The sequence below is a fragment of the Trichosurus vulpecula genome, chromosome 5, assembly GCF_011100635.1.
Source record: "Trichosurus vulpecula isolate mTriVul1 chromosome 5, mTriVul1.pri, whole genome shotgun sequence".
In the NCBI taxonomy this organism is placed as follows: Eukaryota; Metazoa; Chordata; class Mammalia; order Diprotodontia; family Phalangeridae; genus Trichosurus; species Trichosurus vulpecula.
Window position 1 is genome coordinate 172,628,162 of NC_050577.1, and position 9,509 is coordinate 172,637,670.

The window sequence follows — 9,509 nt, forward strand, 5'->3', positions numbered from 1 at the left end:
CCCATTCTGTCTTACCCTACATATACAATCCACTGTTATATCCTTTCTATTTCCATATCTCTCCAATTTTTTCTCTCTTCTCAGACAGTTACCACTACCACTACTACCACCCCACTACCATCACCACCTCACCCCCAATTAAGTCCCACATCACTTTTTGCCTGGATTATCAGAGTAGACTGTTTGCTCTCTCTACTCCAGCCTTCTCTTTATTCTAATCTGTTCTCTCTACAGTTGCAAAAAGGGATTTTTCCAAATTGCATATTTAACCACAACATGCCTCACTCAGTAAACTCCAGTGGCTCCTAATTATCTCTAGGATCAAATACACACTCCTCTAGCTTTTAAAGTTCTAAGAGCCCCCTCTCTCTACTTTTATAATTTTCTTATTAATCATTCCCCTGCTACAGCAGTAATAATGGCCTAATTGTTCATCCACAGATATGATTCCACTACTATTGGTGCATATAGTCTGTATATACTGATATATGTACATATGGCCTCTCCTACTGGAATAGCAGCTCCTAGAGGGTAGGGAATGTGTCACTTTTGTCTTTTTATTCCAAGTTCTTTGCACATTGCTGGGTATATTGTAGTTCTTTCTTTCTTTCCTTCTTTCATTCTTTCTTTTTCTTTTTCTTTCTTTTTTTCAAATCTCAGCCTTTATTTTGGTCACAGATTCACACACATTCAGGGGCATTTTAGATCTTGTTGAAAGCAGCAATGTCAACAATCTGCACATAATCTTAGAACTTGGTGATCTCCTCCTCCAGGATGTCTGTGCCCGCCTTATCATCTTCTACCACACACTGGATCTGCAGCTTCTTAATGCCATACCCCACAGGCACCAGCTTGGAGCCTCCCCAGACCAGTCCATCCAGCTGTATGGAGTGGACATACTGGACGACATCTAGGAGGATGGAAGACTTTGCAATGAGCCCTGGCTTCTTGGCCTTCTCTGCATACTGGTTCCTCCTGAAGTTGGGCTGCTTCCTTTGTCTTTTTCCTCATCACTACCAAACAAGTCAATATCATCATCTTCCTCATCATGCTCTGCTGGAATGGCTGCCTTCTTAGGGAGTGATGTGGTGGGTAGCTCCGCCTTCTACATAGGAGATACATGCTGAGTCTGAGGAGCTAGAAAGCAGTGGGAGTGGGAGCATTTCTCCAGCTTGATTTTGAGCTTGGAGATGGTGAGCTGTAGGTCCTGAATCACACTCTGAAGGCTCTGCTTCTCTGCCTTTACATTGGAAATTCTAGTGACCAGCTCACTAGGGTCCCCATTGGGACCACTAGAAGAGCTGGTGTTTGCACTTCTGGCCCATGATTTCAGGATATTCTTGCTGGTTCTGGCAATGCCCCAGAGGATCACACGGGTGCCGTTCTCCTGTTGGGAGGCAACCGGCACAGGACCACTGATCTGCTCATAGAGCTTTCTCTCTGCATCAGCGTATTTAAATTTGTCAAACCAGATCTTCTCATGCACCAGGATGCTGCTGGCCATCTTCACTCTGTGAGAAGAGGGGGGAGCAAGGGAATCTTAGTCCCAAAGCCAATCCAGTGGGAAGCGGAACAGAAAGACATATAGTATATATTTCATAAATGCTTGCTGATCAATTCATTCATCTTAAAATCAGAAAGTTGGAAGAAACTTCATAATTGATCTTCTTCAAATTCTGAAGCATGAATTACTTCCATAATATTCTTAACAAGCAATTATCTAGCCTCTCTTTCAGTGATGGGGAACTGACACTGTGTGCTCTCTAGGTTGTACTTGGAGTCCACAAAAGGTGTTTCACCATCCATTGCCATTGTTCATTGGCTGCATGGCCATGAGAGAATAACCTATGTAAAAAAAATATTTATTTTTTTAGTTTTCAGCATTCACTTTTATAAGATTTTGAGTTCCAAAATTTCCTCTCACTCCTTGCCTCCCCTCCCTTCTCCCCCCCTTCCTCCCTCCCCAAGATGGCAAGCAATCTGATATAGGCTATACATGTCAATCATATTAAACATTAGTCGTGTTGAATCACTTAATTTATTAAGCCTCAGTTTCCTCATTTGTAAAATGGTGTGCTGACATGTGAAATACTTATCTCAAGGAAGGTTGTTGATACCCAAATACGATAATAAATTTGAAGTGTTTGAAAAACCTTAGAGGGCTATACTAATATCAGACTTCATGTTTGTTTTCATTGCTACTTATGAAGCTGGGACTTTCTGTTGTTGGATGCTGTAATTTTTAAGTTTTTTATTTTACTTTACTATCTGTCTAACTCAGTCAATTTGTGTTGTTTTCTGGAATCAGACAGAACAAGTCTGACCCCTCTTTAACTTAATAACTCTGCAAATATGTGAAGATAGTTATTCCATGTCCATTAAGTCACTCTCTTTCAGGTAAAAAAAAATTTCCAGGTCCTTCAAATGATCCTCGCAAAGAGTGATGTTGGAAATCAGAGTTAATGTCTGCTAAATATATTTCCCATCATATAAAATTAAGCTTACTTTGTTCAACCAATTCTGAGATGCCCAGTCTTTATTTTGCTTCTCCTGATTTTGGTGTTTGACTGTCAATTTATCATAAAGTGTAGCTATGTCTACCCCCCAAAAAGCATAAGTATTTACAAATTTTGCTTCACTCTATTTTCATTCTCATTTTCCTCTAAATCCGTGATCCTATGATCTCATTTGATTGTCCAAATACCACTGAGCAGGAATTATTATTCCCATTTTAATGGTGACCTAGTTTAACACAGTCCTGCTTGGGTTTCAGGGTAGAGGTTGTTAGCAATTGCTTTTCAAAGTATTTACATGTACAGAGTTACCTTGCCTGCCCATTTTCCAGCACTACAGTCAAGCTCATTGCTATTGCCAAAAGGGTATTGTGTTATATAACAGGGACTTGAATTTGTTACTACAAAAAGGTTGTGTGTAAAAAGCAGAAAGAGTTATGCTGATATTGTCTTATGGTAACTCAAAACGTACTAACTAGTGAAAATGTCAATGGGAAAAATCTGATATTTTACCATTAAGCACCTCTTGAACACATTCGGAATCCCAAATGGCACATAGAATCCCAAATGGCAGGATTTTAGATCTTTGCCACTGTGGATAAGGGAGAGGGCATGGGTACAGCAGAGTCCACTTGGAATATTTCATATTATACCATATAAATGACTCTCCCTTCTACTTACCAAAGATGCTAGCCATGTTGTTCTGTCTTGTTTGTGGCATTAATGCCCTGTTTCACTTAAGGCATCTCTTTCTCAATACTTTCTTTTTAAAATTGGTGCCTCTGGTGATTCTATAGCAACAAATCTCTTGATATTGACATATTCATAAAAAGAAAAGAGTTAAATATATATTCATATAGAGAGTGACCTTGGACCTTTATTTGCTCTATAGTAGAACTGAGTAGGCAAGTGATAGCAAAAACAATTATCTCTATGACAGCCTCATGGCATGGACTCTGAATCGAAGTACTAGGTAGTTATACTAGCAGGAGGTCTAGTAGGACTAATGGCAGTACCAGCAGCAGCAAAGGTATTAATAATAATTGACATTTCTATAGTGCTTTAAGATATGCAAATCATTATATACATTTTCTCAAACCATACAAACATTATATATGTGTTTCTGTGTACGCACAAACATGTCTACATGTATGTATACGTGTATACTTATAGACACATATATATGCATGTTATATCAATTGTGTATACATATATAAATACATAAATGAATATACCTATTTAATAAATAAATATATTATTTAATATTTAGAAATTAATATGATAGATTTTTAAATTTTAGGTAGAAATGTTTCAATTTCATTAAACAAGTGAATTTGCAAGGATATTTGCAGAATGAATTCTTTAGACATTAAACATTCCTCCTTCAGTGGGAGAAATCAACTTTTCCCTAAAGTAAAAGCCGCAATATGCAGTGTATACTTTTTTTTTAGATTTGCTTTTGAATTGTTCCAGTGTCAGACTTGCCCTAGTCTATGGGTTATTCATGTTTATTTTTTTAGGTCACAGGGTCATATAATTTGTCTCAGCTAAAAACTGTTGACTTGTCAGAATGTGAGGCTATTTTCAGTTACATGTCCCTGTTCCAGTCAATTTATTATGACAATCTAAGACTGCTAGATAAGGTTATAAGACTTAACGTTTATACAGCACATTTCAAACATCAGCTAACTAATCCTCACAGCACCTCAATGAAGTATAGTTCAATATGCATTTTCTGTAAATGGGAACACCAAGGGAGAGGTTAAATGTGTGACTTTTCCAAAAGCCAGAGAGGAAAGCGGGTCAGAGCTGTTATTGATACTTATGAGCCCCAATCCCTAAGCTTCCTTCTAGACCCCCTCCTCTCTCTGGTCTTCCTGGTCCACAACCTACTAACCACCATGTCTCCAAGCAGTCTGCTCTTTGGCCCAAGTCAGATGTCAGATTTGTTACTTACCTTGAAATATTTAACAGCTTATTGTCAGCTGACAGCTGTCAATCAGACATAGCTTGCATACCAAGCAAGCAAATGAAGAAATACTCTCAAAGACAGGGACAAGATATCATCTAATGGGCTAATCTTACTGTCTTTATTTCATGCCAGTCAAGTATATCATGTGGGAGCCAATGTCTAGGCAGTCCGATTTAGAACTAGCACTTTGCGGATGATATACTCTCCCTTAAAATACTAACATTAAATTCAACATATATTTATTAAGCATCTACTGTGTTTAAAGTATTTAGAAAACCCTGGGGAAATATGCAGATATATATGACACAGGTCCTGATCTGATGGAATTTAGAATCTAATGGGGGAGAGAGGCCAGTTAGCTAATTATGATTTAAAGGCAAGTAATATATGTGTAAAGGAGAGGTTTGGCAAAGAACTGTGAGAAAAGTGAGGAGAGTAGGTTTTTTTTTCCTTTGGTTTTGTTTTGGTTCCCCCGCCCTGGGGGGTTGGGAGGTGGTCTAGGGGTTAAGTCACAAGAAAAGGAGGAATTTTCAGTCATGTGGGGATAAGAGAAGAACCTATTTTTCTCACAAAGGATGTAAGCAAAGACAAAGACAGGAGAGTGCTAGAAGACAATAGGAGGCAGATAGTAGCCCAGTTTGGCTGGAACATAGAGTACATAAAAAATATTATGAGATAAGGCAGCCCAGGTGGTTGGAGCCAGACTGTCCACAGCGTTTGGTCCCAGGATCACTTATAATTTCCTTGGTAGACAATGGGGAGCCACTAAAGTTTTTTGAGTAGAAGAGTAATATGATTGGAATGGCAGATTAGGAAGACTTCTTGAGCACCTATGTGGAGGCTAGATTGCAGAGAGGAGAGATCAAAAGCATAAAGACTACCAAGGAGACTATTTTTTTAATAATCTAGATGAGAAACCATGAAAGCCTGAATTAGGGTGAAGACGATAGGAGTGAAGAGGACTCACATAAAACACATCATGGTGGCTGAAACAACACAACTGACTATGGGAAAAGAGAAGAAGAAAGAATAAAAAAAATAACTCCTAGCTTTGGGCCTCGGGGACTAAAAGTATAGGGATACCTTCACTAGAAATAGAGAAATTAGGGGGACTAGAAGTTTTGAGAGGGAAGATTATGTTTGATATTAGACATGAATTGTAGGTATCTGTGGAGCATATTCACGATGAGTTTAGGTCCCTCTCTTTATGGTTTAACTCATAATCCCTTATCATTGATGTTTTATTTTCTCTTTTATTTCAGTCTCTAGTGAAAAGGTGATTCTTCTCCTAATCAAGGAGTCTACACCTCTCTTATTCCTTCAACATAGGGCTTGAAACATTTCACTGCCCTGGTTGCCTTTCTTGGGATATTTTACATGTCATCAAAATCCTTTCTAAAATGTGGCACGCAAATATAAGCACAAAAGTCCAAATGCTGTCAGACCGGAGCAGAAGTAAATGGAAGTCTCTTTTACCCAGAAACTGTGCCTCTCAATATAAACCAAAATGACATTGTCTTTTTGGACTACCATATCACAATGTTGACTCATATTTAGAGGACACTAAAACTCTCTAATCTTCAAGAAAACTTGACATGTCAAAAACTTCTTAAACTAAATGTGGCCAAAATGAAACTCATCATCTTTCTCCCTGAACCTGTCCTTCTTCCAAATTCCCTTATTTCTGTCAATGGCACTATCATTCTTCTAGTCACCCAAGTATGTAGCCTTAGCATTATATACAATCCTCTGTCAGACTTTTAAACTCTTTCATAACCTGACCCATTCCTATATTCCTAATATTCTTTATAAATCACTATCTTCTACACACTCTAAAATGGGGCTGTCCATCCTTAGGTTTTTATTGAAACAATAGGCAATATATTTTGATTTGCCATTTTAGTGAGAGCCCTGTGGTAGCTCAGCTTCATTTACAATAGCATTTATGTAAATTTCTATGCTTGTAGGTGGGCCACATAAATCAGACTGTGGGCCACATGCAGCCTATGGGCTGCATTTTGGACAGCCCTTCTCTAAAAGGTGACACTGGTCTCCTTGCTGTTCCTCACACAATATATTTTATCTCTCTCAACTGGGAATTTTTACTGGCTGTCTGCCATACCTGGAATATTCTCCCTCCTTGTCTTCACATTCTATCTTCTTTAGCTTTGTTCAAGTACCAGCTAAAATGCCACCTCCTACAAGAAGCCTTTCCCTGTCACCCTTACTCTGCTAATTATTTCCAAATTATCATGCATGTTACTTATTTGTACATAGTTCTTTGCATGCCATCTTTCCTAATAGGCAATGAGCTCCTCAAGAACAGGAGCTATGTGTTTTTTTACCTTTCTTTGTGTCCTCAGAGCTTAGCACAGTGCTTAGCATGTCATAGGCACTTAATAAATGCTTACTGTTGACTTCCCTTAACTTCAAGTGATCCTTGACTGTACTCTCCATCACTCCCCATATCTAATAAGCTACTAAGTGTTGTTGACTTTACTTCCACCAAAACTCTTACATCCACCTCCATTATGTATAAATAGTTATCACCCTATTTTAGTTTTCCCTTAAATTATAGAGCTACCTTGATGGTTCAATGGATAGAGGGTAGGGCCTGGAGTCAAGAAGACCCTAGATTAAATTTGGCTTCAGACACTAGCTGTGTGATCTTGATAAAGTCACTTAAACTCTGTCAGCCTCAATTTCCTCAGCTGTAAAATGGGGATAATAGTAACACCTGTATCCTAAGGTTATTGTGAGGATCAAAGGAAATAATATTTGTAAAGCACAGTGTTTGGCACCTAGTAAGCATTTAATACTTCACACTATTGCAGTAGCCTGCTAACTGGTATCCCTACCCTAAATCTTCTTACTTTACTCTGAATCATTATTCAAATAGCTATAAAACTGATATTTTAAAAACAGGTCTTACTATGTCAATCACAAGCTCAAGAAATTATAATATTTCCCAATAGCCTCTAGAATGAAATTAAGCAACCACATTTTAGAATTCAAAGCCTTCTACTATTTGATTATCTTTCTAGCCTGACTCTACATCAGTTTCCCCTAATCCTCTCTGTGATCCATCCCAACTAACCTACTTCCTTGTACATAACATTTCATCTCTTGCCTCCATGTTTTTGTTTTTTACCTACAGCCTGTGACCAGTTTCTGGAATGCACTCCTCCCTCATCTCTACCTCTTAGAATATCTAACTTCCTTCAAAGCTCAGGTCAAGTAAATGCTACTTCCTACACAAGGCCTTTATTCATAGTTCCAGTTGTTAATGTCCACCAATATTATTTATTTATTTTGTCTATACTTCACATTAATTTATTTTTATATGTTGCTCCTCATTCGCACCCAAATCCTTGATTGCACAGACTTTTATGTTTACGTTTTTTATCCCAAGGACCTATTATAATGTCTAATATATAATAAGAGCCTGTTAAAGACTTGTTAAGAAAACAAATAGAGAAATCTTGAACTATTGAATCCACATAAGGATAGAATGACATTTTATCAAAAGTTTTAGTAAATCCTAGAAAACTTTATCTACAGAGTTCCCTTCATCTATCAATTTAATATAACTGTCAAAAATAGATAAAGTTAGTCTGGAATGACCTTCTCTTGATGAGGCCAAGATGACTCTTTGTGATCACCACTTCCTTTTTTATAAATTCACTATCCATGTCTTTAATAATATATTGTAGAATTTTGTCAATCTCCCTGGCAGACCTTTTCAGCACTGGCTGCACTTTCATTTATAACCACTGGCTCATCGAAGTTGGCATATTTCTTGCTCCCAGTTGCCACTTCCAAATTCTCCCTCTGCTACCACTTCCTTAGAAATCTTTTCTTCCCTGAGATTCAACATGAATATTAATACTCCTTTAAACATATTAACCTACAATTTCCTCAATTTACTCATTTCCCATGACCTAGCCCATCCCACCTCAGCTACACACAGATTTATCTTGATGAGCCAAGAGCTCCCTGTTGTACCTTTCTTTTTACATCATATCATTCTGATGCCTCCTGCAACTTCATTCCTATCTCATTTGAGTTGAGCCCTTCTTTCCAAGGCAAATCCCTCAACATGCATAAGAGATCACATTCCATGCAAAATAGATAACTGAATTGAAAAGGTTTTGCACAAAGTCAATGCAACCAATATTGGAAGGGAAGCAGAAAGCTAGGAAACAATTTTTACAACCAGTGTCTCTGATAAAGTCCTCATTTCTCAAATACATGAAGAATTGAGTCAAATTTATAAGAGTACAAGTCATTCCCCAATTGATAAATGGTCAAAGGATATGAATAGGCAGTGTTTAGATGAAGAAAGCAAAGCTATCCAGTCATATAAAAATGTCCTAAGTCACTATTGATTACAGGAATTCAAATTAAAACAACTCTGAGGTACCACATCACACCTATCAGATTGGCTACCATGACAAAACAGGAAAATGATAAGTGTTAGAGAAGATTTGGGAAAATTAGAACACTAGTGTATTATTAGCGGAGTTGTGAACTGAACCAACCATTCTGGAAAACATTTTGGAACTATACCCAAAGGGCTGTAAAACTGTACATGCCCTCTGACTCCACAATACCACTCCTAGTTCTGTTTCCCAAAGAGATCATAAAAATGAGAAAAGGATCCACATGTACAAAGATATTTATAGCAGCTCTTTTTGTGGTGGCCAAAAATTGGAAATTGAGGGGATGCCCATCAATTGGGGAATGGCTGAACAAGTTGTGATATATGAATGAAATGGAATACTATTGTTTCATAAGAAATGATGGGAAGGCAGATTTCAGAAAAACCTGGACTTACATGCACTGATGCTGAATGAAGTGAGCAGAACCAGGAGAACATCGTACACAGTAACAGGAACATTGCACTAGGATCAAATTTGATAGACCTGGTTCTTCTTAGACATGCAAGGATCTAAGACAATTCCAAAAGACTCATGATGGAAAATGCTGTCCACATGCAGAAAAAGAACTATGGAGGTTGAATG

The 9,509-nt window shown here is 37.8% G+C and overlaps 1 pseudogene; it reads right to left on the reverse strand.

The window, feature by feature from the left end:
• Positions 1 to 701: 701 nt before the first annotated feature.
• LOC118852136 lies at positions 702 to 1,504 on the reverse strand (annotated as a pseudogene).
• Positions 1,505 to 9,509: the final 8,005 nt, after the last annotated feature.